This window comes from Chelon labrosus (genome assembly GCF_963514085.1).
Source record: "Chelon labrosus genome assembly, chromosome: 4".
Lineage (NCBI taxonomy): Eukaryota > Metazoa > Chordata > Actinopteri > Mugiliformes > Mugilidae > Chelon > Chelon labrosus.
The window spans coordinates 3,908,581-3,927,336 of NC_140340.1; positions in this window are offsets into that span (position 1 = coordinate 3,908,581).

Sequence of the window (18,756 nt, forward strand, 5' to 3'; positions counted from 1 at the left end):
ATGTGAAGAACAGGTGGAAGGGAGCGGTTAAGGCTATGTAAGCACTCCCAGAATATTGGAGGGCGTTATCAGCGGTATCATTTTCTGCTTTAGAGGAGCATTTGTATTCAGTTGTCTTACATGTGGCTCTGAGGCAAAGAGTAAACCAGAGAACTGAGTAAACACGTGTCAGGAGGCAAGGACGCTCAGAAGCAGAGGCTGTTTGAACAAAACGGATCCATCTGCACGTCAGCCACATCTGATGTTAACTGCTATGCACCTTTGTTTAATATTCCTCTATAATTAACAAAGTATTAACAATACACCAATCAGACACAACATAATGGATAGTGAATAGTTGTCCCCAGAACTGTCAGTTCTCTTCTCTTTTGCCCTCAGGCCTGACATGCTGTGCTCCTCATTGTGTCCTTCAGATTAGCTTCAGATTAGCTCAAGAACAGTGTAGAGCTTCATGGAATGGGTTTCCATGGCCGAGCAGCTGCTTCCAATCCATACATGATGTATGATACATCACCAAGTGCAATGCAAAGCGTCAGATGCAGTGGTGTACAGCACGTCACCACTGGACTCTAGAGCAGTGGAGACATGTTCTCTGGAGTGACCAATCACGCTTATACATCTGGCAATCTGATGAATGAGTCTGGGTTTGGTGGTTGCCATGAGAACGGTACTTGTCTGACTGCATTGTGCCAAGTGTGAAGTTTGGTGGAGGGGGTGATTATGGTGTAGGGTTGTTTTTCAGGAGCTGGGCTTGGCCCCTTAGTACCAGTGAAAGGAACTCTGAATGCTTCAGCATACCAAGAGATTTTGGACAATTCCATGCTCCCAACTTTGTGGGAACAGTTTGGGGATGGCCTCTTCCTGTTCCAACATGACTGAGCACCAGTGCACAAAGCAAGGTCCATAAAGACATGGATGAGAGAGTTTGGTGTGGAAGAACTTGACTGGCCTGCACAGAGTCCTGACCTCAACCTGACAGAACACCTTTGGGATGAATTAGAGCGAAGACTGTGAGCCAGGTCTTCTCGTCCAACATCAGTGTCTGACCTCACTAATGTGCTTCTGGAAGAATGGTCAAAAATTCCCGTAAACACACTCGTAAACCTTGTGGAAAGCCTTCCCAGAAGAGTTGAAGCTGTTCTAGCTGTAAAGGGTGGGCTGGTGACATATTAAACCCTGTGGATTAAGAAGTTCATATGTGTGTAAAGGCAGATGAGCGAATACTTTTGGCTGTATAGTGTACTTTACACGCATAAAACATCACAAGAATAAAACGTAGAACGCAATCTAGATAAAAGCAGATTTAAAAATAGAAATGAGATGAAAGGGGAATCAAATGGAGTAAAAGCTATTTTAAGAAGATCAGTTCTGAGTCGGGTCGTTACAGAGTCTGTGTTTGAGATGTCAGGGTGAGAGAGTGTTCCAGGGCTCTGAAACCCGTGGTGGACAGTCGGAGCGTATAACTGGAGAACTTCAGACAGATATGATGGAGCTTGGTTGTGAAGGGGCTTTGAAGGTAAGGAGCAGGATCTTGTGCTCAATACGGGATTTTACTGGAAGCCAGTGGAGCTGCTGATGAACTGGGGTGATGTGGTCCATGGAGGGAGTTCAGGTGATGATACGGGCTGCAGCGTTTTGAGGTTCATGGAGACATGTGGAGGGTAGACCAAAAAGAACAGAAGAGTTACAGTAGTGGATGTGTGGTAGAACGCGAATGTCTCCCGGGGTCCTTTGGCCTCATCATCTGTTTTATAAAAATAATTGTAATCTGACGAAAAAAGAAAGGGATTTAGAGTCTTGACAAAAGGCACATCCGTTGGTGGCCGATCCTGCAGGATGCAGAGGGATAAACCATGTAGTTCGCCGCTTGGAATATGCAGACATGTCAGATTTCACAGGCTGCAGCTCAGCCGGAGCCGTTGTCATCCTCTGACTCTATCCTCCTCTATCATCTCCGATCTCATTTGCTCCATATCCATAAACATGAGACATGAGGGAGAGACACATGCCAGTAGATTATGTTGTTTTTTTATTTTTTTATTTGTATTTTTTGGGAACATCAGATTCTTTTGGCCGGAGCATGACATCAGAGGATCAGATCGTCCAATGATCACACTATGACATAATCTGATGGGGTTTTTTTCTCTGCATTACACGACCCCTTGTGTGCTGGGTCTCATGTCGGCTGAATGTGGGTAAAACCGCCCCCCTCCTTCTGCTACAATCCCAGAAGTGATGAGAGAGGAGTATTGGTGAGCATGTGGCTTCTCCCTCATTTTTTTTTTTTTTAGCATGCATCCCATTACTGTAAAAGACATTAAGGACCCCAGATACTTGTTGCTTTAAGCCGCAGCGCTTCCTTTTGGCACGATCATTCCCCTTCACGATATTTGTTGAGAATTAACGTCCGTTCTGAGCAGCTCAGCCCGCCGTACCTCACCTTGCTCCTCCCTTATTCCTCTTTCATACGTTGAAATACAAAAAAAATAATTTTTGTCCTTGGCTGTGGAAATAGCAGCAGAGAACAGGAGGTGCGAAAAAACATGAAGGACGTGAGCGCAGCTGCTGATTGTGTGTCTGGATAAGAAAAATAAAATAGCTCTGGACGACGCCACTTTGCCTCTGGACCAAAGTACTGAGTTTCTTCTAATTTAACACGTTCCACGTTGAAGACAAAGAGCTTCTGCTGGATCTCACATGAAATCAGTTTTATAATACTAACACCTGACGTTTGATTTACATCCGGAACAAAAATCCTCGTCGTCCACGACGAGCTCTTGACAAGGTCACAGCTTTCTCTGGTCAGAGATGTCCTTGATTTCACGCCTACATTCCACAAAGGCACCCACTCACACACACACCATTCATACACTGATGACACAGGCTAATGGCAAAAATCTATTCTTTCCATCAGAATACCTCGCAGCACTGGCGGATGACTCAATGCACACTGCTTATGCTGTAAATATAAACCATTGATCAGGTTTAGACATTACATTACATGGCTGTCGTCACCCCGTTCTCCTCTCCAGGCTTCACATTCAGGGTCCAGGCCAAGCTCATCGGACGGCCTTATATCTCTTAGCCCTTAAAATTAGTGGCGTCCCAAACTGGGTACCATTTTTTCTCTTGTGCATGTTACTAAATAAAATCTTTTATTGTTCATTCAGACCAAAATCTCTCCTGTGATTCTGTTGAAGTTATAATAACTTAGAGAACACTCCATTTACCTACGTATAAAGGTGTGTCTTGGCCCTTTCCCTCTGTTCCCTGCACAACTCGGTCAAAGGAGCCCTCAGTGCAATAGGGAAAAGACGATCCTCTCCATCAGAGAGATAGCTGGAATAATAGGATGAGTAAGAACGAGAAACCCCTTCACAAGGGGAGACTTATCTCTTCCAAGTGACCCTCCAGGAGGTAGGCATGTCATTACCCAAGTCTATTCATGAGAGCAAATACAGAGGGTTCACTGCAAGATGCAAAACATTCGTAAACCTCAAGAATAGAAAATCCAGATTAGACTGAAAACCAGACCAGTTCATTATCTGGAGAGAAGAAACTTTGATCAATCTGTGCTTGAAGGACAATGAATCAAAGCAAACAACTGCACCTGTAAAACACAGTGGAAGCAGTCTGATATTGCTCAAGACGTGCTGAAGTGGAGAAACTTGATGCGGACGAAAACTGAAGATAGAAAGATCCACGAAGACAAATGAAGAGAGCTGATTTAGTCTTCAGTCACATCAGTGGGTTCCAGACTTCACTGCTTGCAAATAATTCTGGAGGTATTGTAATGAACATTTGTTTGTGATTAGCTTTATTTGACCAACTGGATGTCTGTTAGCCCTGCGATAGACTGGAGACCTGTCCAGTCCTGTGTACCCCGCCTCTTGTACTGATGTTACTTAGACATGTAGCATATGTCTGTGAAGGTTCTCAGTCATCCAGGTCATGGTATATCCAAAAAAGGTTCAAAAATAGGCAACTGGACTTGTAGAGTCTCTACAAGTCCAGTTGCCTTTTTTTGAACCTTTTTTGGATTTAGACATGTAGCACCAACCTAGACCAGACCAGGCCTTGATGGCAGCAGCCATCCCCAGCAGGATGCAGCCTGACACAGACACACACACAAAAACACTTTAGGAACAACTAAAAAAAAAAACATGAAGAACAGCACAAGGTGTTGACCTGGCCTCCAAATTCACTAGATCCCAAACTGATCAAGTATCTGTGGGATGATCCACAGAGGCCCCTCCCCTCAAAGACCCCCCCACTAATAACATTGTGTTGCCAGACACCACAGGACACCTTCAGAATCTACATACGTCCACAGAGTCTGCATGTAATAGAACAGAGGTCTATACCAACAAGAACTGCAGCATGTCAGTGTCCAGCATCTGCATTAAAGGAGCTGCTCCTCAATATTCAGTGTGAGTACGCTCTGCAATTATCTTCTCCGTCTGCCTGATTAGTGTTATTTTTATTTTATTTGCAGGGGGAAAGAGTTCCAGTGAGGTTTTTAACTGTCAGAGAAAATCTGCCCAAATCAAACCCACCTCTCTCCACAGAGGAAACACAAACTGAGAAGCTCTCATGCATGAACTAGTCTTGCTAGTTTCATAAATACTTCTCTCTTTTAAATAACTATGCTTCTGTGCAGTTTGTTCTTTTACTCCATACATCATAGATGTGTTCCATGCTAACACTCACTCTGGATTCGTAACTTTTAAAAAAACAAAAATGTTGTTTTAAATGGCCTTTTGCTAATGATCAGAGACATGGTTAGTGTATGTCATCCTTAGTAAACAAGTAAACAAGCCCCCAATAGCTTTGGACGTCTCATTAAGATAAAAAGACAGCCGGCTAAAGACACAGACACATGCCACAGATGCTCATTATCTCACAACGGCTACTTGACATGCTGTATTTTAAAGTGCTGCAAGCCCACTGGAGACACAGGGGGAGGGTGGGGTTAGTTGCCGTTCCTCTCATTACAGGTTGTGCTGGTGGGACCAGTGGGTCAAACTCTAAAAAACTCAGAGAAGCGGTGTTTTTTTAACAGATGCAACTTTTTTTTTTTTTTGAATACCGGCTACCATGACAGACTTCTGTAATTTATTCCGTCACAGAACACCTTGATACGTGGAAGAGTCCAACCCTTCTGCAAATAAATGATTGGAGCTGATTCAGTCCTGACTTTCTGTGCTTGGCCATGGGATGAAGAATAAAGGCAACCTCTCCCTTTGAGTCTGATTCTGATTCTTGGTGTCATGATTTCATTCACAGTCTGCCACAGTCCAGGCTTTGCTGCTTCTTTATCCCTACTGCACAGCTTCCCCCCTCATGGCTCATCTACTTGGCGCTTATCTACTCATCACGCTCCGACTCTTCATGTCATACCTCGCCAGATTGTTCAGTCACCTCTGTGGTACTAATATTACAACCAACTCTGAAGCTAGATTTGTGCTTGTGTGTCGGCTCTATGTCAGAGTGCAGTACCCTACTTTCTTGCATGCGCCGTAGTTTGACCTGCACCTCCCCAACGGTAGCTGTGATTGGTCTGAAATACATTTACTCGTCCCAAAAAAATCGCACAAAAAAGACACAAAAATGTCATCACAGTAAGTTTAAAGGCCGTACACATCATCTGATGTTGTCGTCGTTGCAATGATTTCAGTAATTGTTCACCGTCCCTAATGACAAACAGGTCAAACCTCTGCATGAGTAAAAGCAATACGGATGTAGCACACACAGGAGTTATTGAGACTGGTGGATATGTGTTGTATTTTATGTGTGTTGCTGTATGATGCTAACAACCAGAGGTTTGGGAGTTATCATACTGTTATCACGTGAATGGACATGGACCTTCTGAGGGTGTCCTATGGTGTCTGGCAACAGAATGTTGTTAGTGGGGGGGGCTTTGAGGGGAGGGGCCTCTGTGGATCATCCCACAGATACTTGATCAGTTTGGGATCTAGTGAATTTGGAGGCCAGGTCAACACCTTGTGCTGTTCTTCATGTTTTTTTTTTTAGTTGTTCCTAAAGTGTTTTTGTGTGTGTGTCTGTGTCAGGCTGCATCCTGCTGGGGATGGCTGCTGCCATCAAGGAGTGTCATTGCTATGGGGTGGGGGTGCCTGGTCTGGTCTAGGTGGGTGCTACATGTCTAAGTAACATCCACACCAGTGAATGCCAGGTCCAGAAGTTTCCCAGCAGAACACTGAACTGTCACAAGATGGTCGATGATATCCACTTCTCCTGTCAGTGGTCATAATGTTGTGGCTGACTGAACTACCAGACCAGCATTTGTAACACTGTCTCTGACTGAATTTAGCTTTAAAATGACTACTATTATAAACTGAACCTGGTCATTAACCGGTACACTGCAGAAGATATATTATATATGTATAACTATGTGTACTGTATATACTGTACACTAAAAAGATGACATTTTGATATAGCTTAGTAAGGTTTTGTCTCTGTAAACTCTGGCAATTCCTGCAAACCCCCCTCCCATCCCCATCCTCAGATTCGCGCTCCAGACTGAGACATGAGCAGCACGAGTCCTGGATAACAAGGTTCTCCTCTGGCAGCGCCTCATGGCTGTCAAGAAAGGGTCCAATCCCTCTCCTCTATCCTCCACAGGGTCGTTCTCTCTGATGGAGAGAGTGAAAGCTGTGACTGGGTGATATTTCCGTGACCGTGTGTTTCTTCATCTGTATCTGGGTAAATCCTGGCGCCCTTTATTTATTTATTTATTTATTTTTTTGTTATCTTGCTGTCGTGTCCCATGTGATCAGACCCCCCCCCCCCGCCCTCCCTCCCTCTACATCATGTTTTTATCCCTCTTCAAACACATTTGTTTGAGGAGGGATAAAAACATGACGCACGGCTATATCCTGAGAGGTTGTGCTGCATGTCAAACATCCTGTCTCAGTAAACACAGTGTCTGCAGGGGGAATGCTGAAGAAGCCGTTACTGTGCATAAGTATGCAGCCCGGGCCGTAGATTGCTCCGCTGGGTGTTAATGAGCGCAGTGATTCATGTACAGAATTTCAGCAGCTGGGGTCTGGCTTCTTAACTACAAAAGAAAAACCACACTTCACTGCACAGCCGTTTGTAACGGGAATAAAACAACGCTGGAGCATGAAGGATGCTGCGTGTGTGGTGAGGTTGGTTGAGGTATTTGTTTAAGAAAAAAAAAAGAATACATGGAACTGGGAATTATTTTCTTTCATTCATAATTTTCTGCTATACTGTTAATTACAAAAACCCCTGGACGTGGAGGGAGCTGCTCACAAAGCCTCCCTTTTAAATTACTTTGAGAAAGAGAGCCCGCTCAATGCCAAACCTTTGTTCCACCTGTTATTCTGTTATTCTTAACAGTTTGTTAAATCACAACTGAGAAAAAATCCCTTAGAGGAGAAATTTGCAGCATTGTTTAGAGACATAGCACAAGGTGTTGACCTGGCCTCCAATTTCACTAGATCCCAAACTGATCAAGTATCTGTGGGATGATCCACAGAGGCCCCTCCCCTTAAAGGACACATTCTGTTCCCAGACACCACAGGACACCCTCAGAAGGCCCATGTCCATTCTCTGATGAGTCACAACCGTTCTGGAGACCTACACAATATTTGGAAGATGGTCATAATGTTATGCAGTGTTACATGTCCACACCAATGAATGCCAGGTCCAAAAGTTTCCCAGCAGAACATTGAATTGTCACAAAGATGGTCGATGTTATTCACTTCTCCTCTCAGTGGTCATAATGTTGTGGCCGCATGTATTATCTGAAGTCAAAGCTGCAATAGTTAAATAATTCCATCAAAAGCTCAAATGGACTAAGGCCTTGGAACTTATTGGAAAAAAAAAAAAAACGTAGGACACGAAAAGTAATTTCTCTGCAGCGATGAAATGATGAAAAACATATTTGGATGTTCAGGGTTACAGTCGTCGTGTGCTATTGTCACCTGTTTTTTTTTGTAGAGGCTCTCCCTGGCTCGTCACACTTCTATTTGTGCTGTTACAGTGAACATCGTGTCTACAGTCTCTTCTGTCTTGTTACCACATAAGGTGATGCAGCCCCGGGTCGTAATTAGTCTTCATTAGTAATGCACAGATCAGCTGTGACGACATTCACAGCTTCATCACGCATTGAAGTGCATGCACTCGTGGGTCAGCGTTAATTTCTCCTCTGCTTGCGCAGGATTTCCAGGATCTGCAAATATTTGTATATATTTTTAAGTTCAAAGTGTCAAAGGCAGCGAGTGTATGAGAGCTGCCAACAGAACCAAACTGGGTGGAGTTACATATAAGCACGAGATCGTAGAGGTGGTTACATTTATCAGTCACCAGAATACACTGATCTGAAGAAACATTAAAAATGATTACAGCACTCAAGCTACTTTATAACTAGCCTGGTGCAGCCGGACTCAGTTCTTATCAGAATGTGCTCCACAGCTAGTTTGTTCTCTATATACAGCAATCAGCCACAACATTATGACCACTGACAGGAGAAGTAAATAACATTTAGACCATCTTGTGACAGTTCAATGTTCTGCTGGGAAACTTCTGGACCTGGCATTCATTGGTGTGGATGTTACTTAGACATGTAGCACCCACCTAGACCAGACCAGGCACCCCCACCCCATAGCAATGACACTCCTTGATGGCAGCAGCCATCCCCAGCAGGATGCAGCCTGACACAGACACACACACAAAAACACTTTAGGAACAACTAAAAAAAAAACATGAAGAACAGCACAAGGTGTTGACCTGGCCTCCAGATTCACTAGATCCCAAGGCTGGCAAAAAAAGACACAGCACTGACAAGGTGGCGTTGATACAGAGCGAGCCAGACTGACGAGTGCACAAATATAAATGGTTCACACCAGCGTCTTTATCCCATAGTACCTTAAATACAACAAACATTCAATTAGGACATAAAAATCAACGCAATTAATAGTAATCATATATATGGATGTAAAATAGATACATTTGCCACGTCGTACATCCAGGAATAAAGGATATGCAGACGTATAATAAATGATTGCACGTGAAGTTTAGCTTTTAGCATTAACTATTATCATGTATCTATCTCCTGCAACCACAGCGGACACAGACAAATGTTACCTGAACACACTTCAGGTCAGGTGTCTTCAGCCTGGACAGATGTCTGAAATCCCATTTTTCAAACACCTCATCATTTGAGAGTTTTCTGCCCCCTTGTGGCCACAAATCAAATAACAGAGCTTTAAATATGTTTTACGGGCTTCGAATGAGTGGTTTCATGTTTTTACTTTCAGATCCGCAACGGTTCCCGCCCGGCTCGTATTGCCGCTATAGTTTATACTTCCGAACCAGAACGCTATTAAACTGTATTTCGTTGCTTTTTTTACCGGACATTGAAAATAAAAACGTCTTATCCTTATTTTTTTCTTTTTTGTTCAAGGTACATATCCCTCTTGGCTTTAAAACCCTAAAATAGTTAAGTTGCATTTAAAATAAATAATATCTGTTTGTGGACAAGGCCACGGCTACGTTAACAGGGATCCTGCTGTAGCTGATATGTCAAATTACTCTTTTGTGTCGCTGGGAATGAATCACTCAGTGCATGAGTGTGAATTAATGGCACAGTACGGCATCAATTTCACAGGGAAGGAAGCTGTTTAAAATGCATTTATCTCAGACATAAATCAAAAGTTAATAATCTTTCGGATGTGTTTTCTAAACAGCTGCTCAGTTTTAAAAAGAGAGCTCGGCATTTACGACATGACTGACTCACCAACTTGAAAAACACTCGAGGGAAAAAAAAAAAGCTCCGGTTACATTATGGTTATCGAGGCCGCGCGATTATTCTCAGCCGCCCATTCAAATAAATTTCCCTTTATTCCTCTAATATTTTTAGAAAGATAATTTCCGCCCCGTAGAAGGGAATCACATATATTATGCACGGCGCCGTGGAATAGTACATTGCCTTTCACCTTTTATCTTTGCAGCAAATTTGATTCTCATTTGACTCTATTTCGAGGAAATCACATTCTTCACTTCTTTCCAGCGGGGGTGAAAAGGTGTCTTGCGTAATAAAATACGAATGTTTTTCATAAGTAGAAGCTTTCTCAGCAACACAGCCCTCATTGTGAACTTGATATACTGCACCATCAGGAGTTTCTGGGCGTGCTGCGTAGGGGCCCGTCACGCATGCAGGGCTGAAGACGAAGATGTAATTCAGTAATTACCTCTTCAGACTTCAACTGCTATTCACAGCCTTGTTACGTTGACAGCTGAGACACATTTGAACAATATATCTCTGTTTGTTTAAGATTTTTGATTGTTAGCAAGGAACCCTGGAGGCTGTGTCTAGCGATTTCTTTTTTCTTTTTTTGCAAGACTCCTTGATATTCATGCAGTAATCAGTGAGGTATGCCACAGCTCACCATGATTGCCAGTGAGGATATCTATTCCCTGATGTCAGGCCTTAGATATATAGATCAGCCACAACATTATGACCACCGACGGGAGAAGTGAATAACATCGACCATCTTCTGCCAATTCAATGTTCTGCTGGGAAACTTCTGGACCTGGCATTCATTGGTGTGGATGTCACTTAGACATGTAGCACCCACCTAGACCAGACCAGGCACCCCCACCCCATAGCAATGACACTCCTTGATGGCAGCAGCCATCCCCAGCAGGATGCAGCCACAAAAACGCTTTAGGAACAACTAAAAAAAAAACATGAAGAACAGGACAAGGTGTTGACCTGGCCTCCAAATTCACTAGATCCCAAACTGATCAAGTATCTGTGGGATGATCCACAGAGGCCCCTCCCCTCAAAGCCCCCCCCCCCCCCCCACCACAGGACACCCTCAGAAGGCCCATGTCCATTCTCTGATGAGCTTCAGAGTGTGACCATTCACAAAAAGCTATAAACAATTTGTCCATGAAGGCCCCCGTGGTTTAAAGGTTAAGAGGTCAGCCATAAACTGCAGCCTGCAAACTTCTCATCCAGATGGGGACCTTCGTAACAGTTCTCTCTTTTGTTTGAGTGTACACAATAAGGCTCAAGAATACCCATACTTTTTTTCTCCATCGCTATGATCTTACTCCAAATTTAACCGTTCATATTTTGGGTGAGGACTCCACTTCGATGCCTAACCAGGAACTTTAGGGGCGTACACACAGGAGACATCTACAAGCTATGTGGGGACCACAGACTATGGACTAACGGTAGTGAAATTGAAAGAGTCTTTGGGTGATTTCATGCCTCGTTCGATTTCCAAAACGGAACGGAAACCTTTTTCTATGCCTCTCTGTAGCCCATGCTAGCTCTGTCTTTACACCAGCAATATTTCTATGATCTGCTTATGTCCCATTTTTTAGGTGGGAAACATACAAGATTGTTACCCAGACAACCAAGAGCCTCGAATGTCCACAAGCAATGAAGTGTCAGACAGAAAGAGATGGGCGTTGACCACCTCCTCTTAATGTGGCTTCAGTCTCATGCAGGCTGGGATAATGTTCAGAACGTACTGTGTAAAATTAAATTATTCATTTATATCTTCAACATCTCTTCTGTTATCTGTAAAAATGTGTTCCTAAAATCTTTTCACTAATCTGTGTAAATTTAACAGATTTGTTTGATCACAAATTATATAATGACAATATTTTTTAGACTTATCACTTAAATCTACCTTTTAGCTAGCCGGGCATAGCCAGATTTTTATCAGAATATGAGCATGGTGTTTGGAGGCATTTGGATAGTCCTCCAACGAATCAGACCATCTTTGTTGTAATCTGAGTAACGGATGGTGTTACTGGCCTGGAAGATCTTTTCTGGGGTATGATCAGATCCCACTGAAACAAATCTAGAGCAAGTTTACTCCGTAAAAATGGTGCCAGTGAGGGAGTTGGGCTGGCTTCCAGTCTCGATTTTATCTGTAATGAAATTTCAAGAATCAAGATTAGGAAGTTTATTGTCATATACACAGCAAAGGTTGCACTACACTGGACAGTGAAATTCTTAGTAAGTAAAGTAAACTAAAAATGAGGGAAATAAATTTACTCTAAGCACAGAAAAATGAATAAATAAATAAAATAAGCGAGTAAGAGCATAAGGTGCAATTAGTTGTGCAATACTGGCACAGTGGTGGGACATTTGGAAATGTGCAAATATTGTTCAGGTTGCACAGACGTGCAAAACGGGATGGTACGTGTTAAAAAGATTCAGTGATTCAACAGCCTGATGTTTCTATAAAGTGTCTTTTAGTCTGGTTGTCCTTGCTCTCACGCTCCTGTGGCATCTGCCAGACGGCAACTTGTATGGTTTTTGTGCTTGTTCTTTGTGCAAGATAGCAATTCCCATACTGTCCATACTGATGACTAAGAAACCTTTCTAGAAACGATGTACTTTGGACTTCGATAACTCCTACACATAACTCTGTAGGATTCCAATCCAGGTTGATTTTCACATCCTGCGCCCCTCAGAGGTGTTGATATGCCCAGTATCCAGTATATACAGGATGGACTGTGACAGCAGCACCAGACGGAGCTCAGAGATTCTCAGAAGGCAGACACTGTCCCTGTTTCTCACACTCACGATGACACACACAGCTTCGTGCGTAACGCGTATACGGGAAAAACTCAAAGACAGATACGCCTGTGCCTACGGGGGGACAGCTGACTGCTTTGTCCTGTTCCTCTGACGGAGGCTGCAGCCCGCGTCGCAGATGCGCCGGTCTTGACAGTCAGGAATATGAATATAGACAGAAGAAGTTTCACAAAAGAGAAGTTCTTGAGACAGTTATTTTTAGATTTCTTTGTGTGTCTGTGCTTTAAGGTAAAATGGCACTTCACGCGTTCTGGCTTAAAAATGGGATGAATCAGAAATATCTTTCCTGGCAGATGTTCCTGGATCTGACGAGAAGGACGTCACACACCGCATTTATTATTTAGTTAGTTTGCAGATCCATGTTATTAAAGCAAAAATAATTATTGAGAAACAATGACGAAGACAGTATATTACACTGCATTGGGCCAGTCATCTTTCAATGCAGAAACAAACCCAGGCAGTTGAACGGTTTAATAACGAAAAAGGCACAAGAGGTGGAAGGCACATGGTTGAGGTATGGTCTGGACTGAATGCAGAAGTGCATTAAGGCTCACCCAAGCAAAACCGTGCACAAAGAGAGCCAAAAAAGTAGCATGCAAGAACTAGAAAAAGTCTAACAAATCTCAAAGGCTGTGTCGCAAAGTCACCGCCGAACTAGACGGAACAAACGGCCAAAGCTGGACTCAGAGCAGAGACCAGGGTCTTTTATGGAGGCTTGATGAGTAGATGGGAAGCAGGTGAGTTGAATCAACCGGGGAGGGGGGGACGGAGAGGGGCGGAGAGAGAGACAGAGCCGCCTAGGGATCACTGCAGAGGATTCAGTGTCTGGGATTGACCAAATAAAAAAACATATTCATAATAATAAACAGAGCCTGCTAAAAAGTGCACCAATCATGTGTCTTTAATGACACAGTGGAACCACATTTACAAGAATTGTAATGGTGCTATACGTTGTGCGTATATAGCACGGACATAGATTGAAGATGCTCTTCTGTCCTATTGGCTCTGGCCCTGCAGCTCACAGGGGCAGGCAGTCCAATGATTAAAGACCCAACCTTTTCCACTTGCTCCTCCCAGACGTCTGCGTTTCACCTGCCGCAGGGCAAGGCTATCACCTCTAATACTGTTCCTTCCCTCCAGATGATAATCTGACTTCCTGCCTTTTTGTCAGTGTCAGTTTAACGGCCCTCGTCCCATTTTTCAGACTCCGTTCCTCCCATGTAGGACTCCTCTGAGCCCACCAAAGGTTACTCCCTGTTCCCTGCTCCCCTTGCTGCTGAGTTCATTTGTGTTCTGCAGCAGGACGGCGCTCTCCGTCTTTCATATGTTTCAGGGTTAAGCGCTCTGTTTCGTGATGCAACAACAATGACGTCTCAGCCTCCAATGAATGACTTTGGAAAAGGACATCAAGGACAGCTGAGCGCACTAAAGAAGATGCATGTTCTCATTCAGCCAACAAAAGAACGCATGAGGCAGAGGAGAACGTGACGGGTCTGCAAGAACATCGTATTCTCTTAATTACTGATCAGTGTATGTCCTTCACTTTGTCTTTGTTGGCTTATTGTATTTTTATGTAGCTCTAATTCTATCAGAGGGCATCGGTCAATAAATTGGATTGGACACAAGGTGAGTGTACATGTTTCATGCGGGTCCTGCGTCTAATTAGGTGGTTTAATGAGCCTGGTCTTATTGAATTATAGGACAGGGCTCCCATTTAATTAACCCAGCAGTGCTGTTAATAAAATAATGCAGTTCAAGAACAAAGAACCTGAGATAGGACAGTCGTATTACGTTCAGCCAGGGATGTGTTTGTACAGACAGTAAGGAGATGTTAAAACAAAATTCTGTCATAAGCCATTTGTTGTTTTTAATAAAGTTAGAGCGAGTGGCTTTCAGAAAGATCAATTACACATTTATGAATACGATAATGTTTTAAATACTTGAGGGAGGCTTTTAGGTCAAAAGATAGTCTCTCTCTCTCTCATGCATTCATGTACAATGCAGATGTGAGGCCCGTAGTCAACGTCCCACCAGATCGCATGGAAGCGAAGATGCGACTCCGGCACATTGTTCAGCTAAACTGCCAGAGTGCTCCTCTAAAAATAGGGCACACAGCTGAGAGCTCCGGGGGATGTGGCACACAGCGGGGGAAAAATGTGGGCTTTCACTGAGAAGCAGGGGAAAAGACAGATTCTTCTAAAGCTGCAGAAACGGGATGATGTAAACGGTAAACTACACAGGGAAACAAAATATCAAAATGTGTGTGTGTGGGGGGGGGGGGGGATAAGATTCTCTAAAAACCCCTAGTTGTCCTTCATACAAGTTGAGTTTAAAAGGACTTACGACTGACGTGCCTGTTGGTTGCGGCTTCAGTGCAGTTTGGGTTTTCAATTTCCTGCCAAAAATGAGATACTACAAAGCCGCGGGACAGGACAGGCACGGGACAGAGATGATGTTTTTATCTCAGTTAATGGGAATCAAGCTAGGCTCCACACTGACACTGATTCAATAATCACAGTTGATTTCTGAAAGATAGAGGAAAGACGTATAGTATAGTATAGTATAGTATAGTATAATACAGTATAGTATAGTATAGTATAGTACAGTATAGTATGTTATAGTATAATACAGTATAGTATAGTATAGTATAGTATAGTATAGTGGCAGAAGTAGTGGTGTAGTATAGTATTTTATAGTATAGTATTAGTACTATAGTAGTATAGTAGTAGTGTTGTAGTGTCGTATTTTATAGCATAGTATTAGTACTATAGTAGTATAGTAGTAGTGTTGTAGTGTCGTATTTTATAGCATAGTATTAGTACTATAGTAGTATAGTAGTAGTGTTGTAGTATCGTATTTTATAGCATAGTATTAGTACTATAGTAGTATAGTTGTAGTGTTGTAGTATCGTATTTTATAGCATAGTATTAGTACTATAGTAGTATAGTTGTAGTGTTGTAGTATCGTATTTTATAGCATAGTATTAGTACTATTGTAGTATAGTTGTAGTGTTGTAGTATCGTATTTTATAGCATAGTATTAGTACTATTGTAGTATAGTAGTAGTGGTGTAGTATAGTATTTTATAGCATAGTATTAGTACTATAGTAGTATAGTAGTAGTGGTGTAGTATAGTATTTTATAGTATAGTATTAGTACTATAGTAGTATAGTAGTAGTGTTGTAGTATCGTATTTTATAGTATAGTATTAGTACTGTAGTAGTATAGTAGTAGTGGTGTAGTATAGTATTTTATAGTATAGTATTACTACTGTAGTAGTATAGTAGTAGTGGTGTAGTATAGTATTTTATAGCATAGTATTAGTACTGTAGTAGTATAGTAGTAGTGGTGTAGTATAGTATTTTATAGCATAGTATTAGTACTATAGTAGTATAGTAGTAGTGGTGTAGTATAGTATTTTATAGTATAGTATTAGTACTATAGTAGTATAGTAGTAGTGGTGTAGTATAGTATTTTATAGTATAGTATTAGTACTATAGTAGTATAGTAGTAGTGTTGTAGTATCATCATGGTGTTGTCTTATAAAACATCTGTCAGGGAACAGTGAGCAAAAATCAGATTTGAAGAAAAGAAGATGACGGTGAGTTCCATAAAATTCAAACGGTGTAGAGATTTCTTTTCAAACACAGACCGTGGACGATCCACAAGCGTATGAACATATCTGAAACATCTGAGCTGAAAATAAAAGTGTGGCAGTAAACCAGCCCACTGAAACACTACACAGCCATATATGATTGTCCTCCTGTTCATTCCCAGCACGTCTGGAGCTCCTTTGTTATCCTCTCCGTCTTCACTGTGACTCTTAGTGTTTTGCGCAGCCTGTTTGTTATTTCTTTGTTGTTTCGAGAGTTGTTCTTTTTTTTTTTTGTTTCCTCTGTACTCGTTTCAGTGATTTATTCATAGACGGCGCTCGCTTGTAAAATAGACCTCGGTCTCGGAGGAATCACTGCACGAAGACAGAGAAGGGGAGTAAACAAAAACATCTCTTGGATGTGATGCAACACTGTGACACAGCACGGCAGATTTACTTCTTTTAGTTTGGTAACTGGCAAGACCTGTGTAATAATGAGAACCATGAAACCCATTCACTGAGTTGACAGCTAACCTCGGGATGATGGAATATGGTTCTGATTTAAACCGTGAAGGGTTGCCATGGGTAGGGTTTCTCTCATTTCTGAATCGCTAAAACGCTGAAAGAAATGAAGGAGGACCCTAAAGAAGTGAGGTCTCTCTGTGGTGAAAAGCAGTAGGAAGACGATGAAAGTGTCACTCTTCCACCCATTTCTCTCATTTATTTATTCAACAAATTCCCGCATATATGTTAAACACCGTGGGAATCGTTTCTCTTTCTTCCTGCGAGCTTGTCTTTTTATTGGATCCAACTCCTGCTCTCGCCTCCAGTGTGCAATTTCATTGTTCTTGGCCGATTCCCATCTCCTGGGCCGTAAAGTGGTGTTGATACTGAGAAAAATGACCGGGAGGCATGACTACGATCCCTTGCACAGCACTTCTGTGTTTGGTGCTGGGCCAACCGCTGGCCCCTCTGTGATTTAAAACATCATCACTACATTGCGAAAGAGGGAAGAAGAGAAGATGATATTGGGGCAGAGATTCCATGCATCCTCTAGGGGGGATGAATGTGTATATGTGTGTGTGTGCGCAGATAAAAAAAAAATAAAAGGCAAGATAAAGGGAAAGTGCACCGTGAGACATAAGGTGCATCTGTTGTCAGTTTAGCTTTTTGTTATAAAAACGGATGATTTCCCAAGAGTGTTCTGGCAAACGTGACTAATAAGAGCTGCAGAGAATGTTTGTTTTTGTGTTGCTGAGCATTAGGGGTTGTACAAACTAGTCCATTAGTCAGTTGTCATGGTGCTTTAAGCTTCAAGTCGTCATGGACGCCTCCAAGAAGACAGGTGAGGAGTCCAGTGGGTCGTTGCTGCAAACTAGCAGCGGTTCATCAAGTGTGTGGAAATAAAGATGAAGCCCTTACTACCATGACGTGTCAGTTCTGAAATACTACTAAAGTACTACTGCAATGCATCTGAAAAGGCTAACGCTAACGCTAGCAGAGGAACGGTCCAAATCCTCTGGACAGCAGTCAGCTAACAACTTCCCCAAACGTCCTGTGGTAACAGAGAGAAGGAGGCTGCACATCAACTATTTGATAAAGTTATTAGACCTTAAGCTGCAGAGAAATACCTGCTGCACAATCCCATCTAACAACAAGCTGTGGTGTACTATTATGTGCCATTGATGGTGCCCAGTTGCTGCCTGTTTTTATACAGGCTATACATATCTGCATATGTGAGCAGTCCGTTCTCAGCACATGTTTTCAGGTCAAGAATATAGATTTATTACTTTCATCTGTGTTTTTATTAACAGTCGACTTCAAAGACATCTGATTTAATTTTTTGTTTTAAGGCAGTTTAATGTCTGTAGCTGAGCAGGCCAGTCATTCAGTGTGTATCTTTTATCATTGACATCATGCTCAGGGTCAGACAAAAATCTGACGGGCTCCTTCTGACAGTTTGCAGAGCTGCCCCAGTAATAACCCATGTGTTTTTCAGTATAATGAAATCCTACCTGACCATGACAGACACTAGTTCCACAAGAGGATGAGGATTTGAGAACGTTTCTGTCGCTGGAGAGCTCAGAGAACAACTTTCCTCGCTCCCCGTCTCTTTGTGCACACCTTCACGTGGGCAATGAACCAAAGCCACTCAAAATAGCCCCCAGGCTTTTCTGCCTAGGGGAATCTTCCGGGAGGTGTTAGAGTCAGCACGGCTAATTGAACGGAGCATGTAGCCTTATAAAGCGCCAGCAGCAAATCTCTTTGTAGCTGCAAATCAACACTGTCCAGCCTCCAGAGGTTGTAGACGAAGAACAACAGAAAAAAGACATGCTCGTCCAAAGACATGCTCGTCCAAAGACAACACCAAAGAGGTTCATTGGTGTCTCTCTGTGTTGGCCAGCCTCTCGCCCAATGACCGCAAACCTCCAGAGGACAACTGGTTACAGAAAATTAATGAAAGCGTATGAATGCAGCAATCACATCCTGCAGTCTAAACCCACACATAAACCCACACAAGCTCATTTCAGCTAACGCTAGCTTGCATGTCAAAT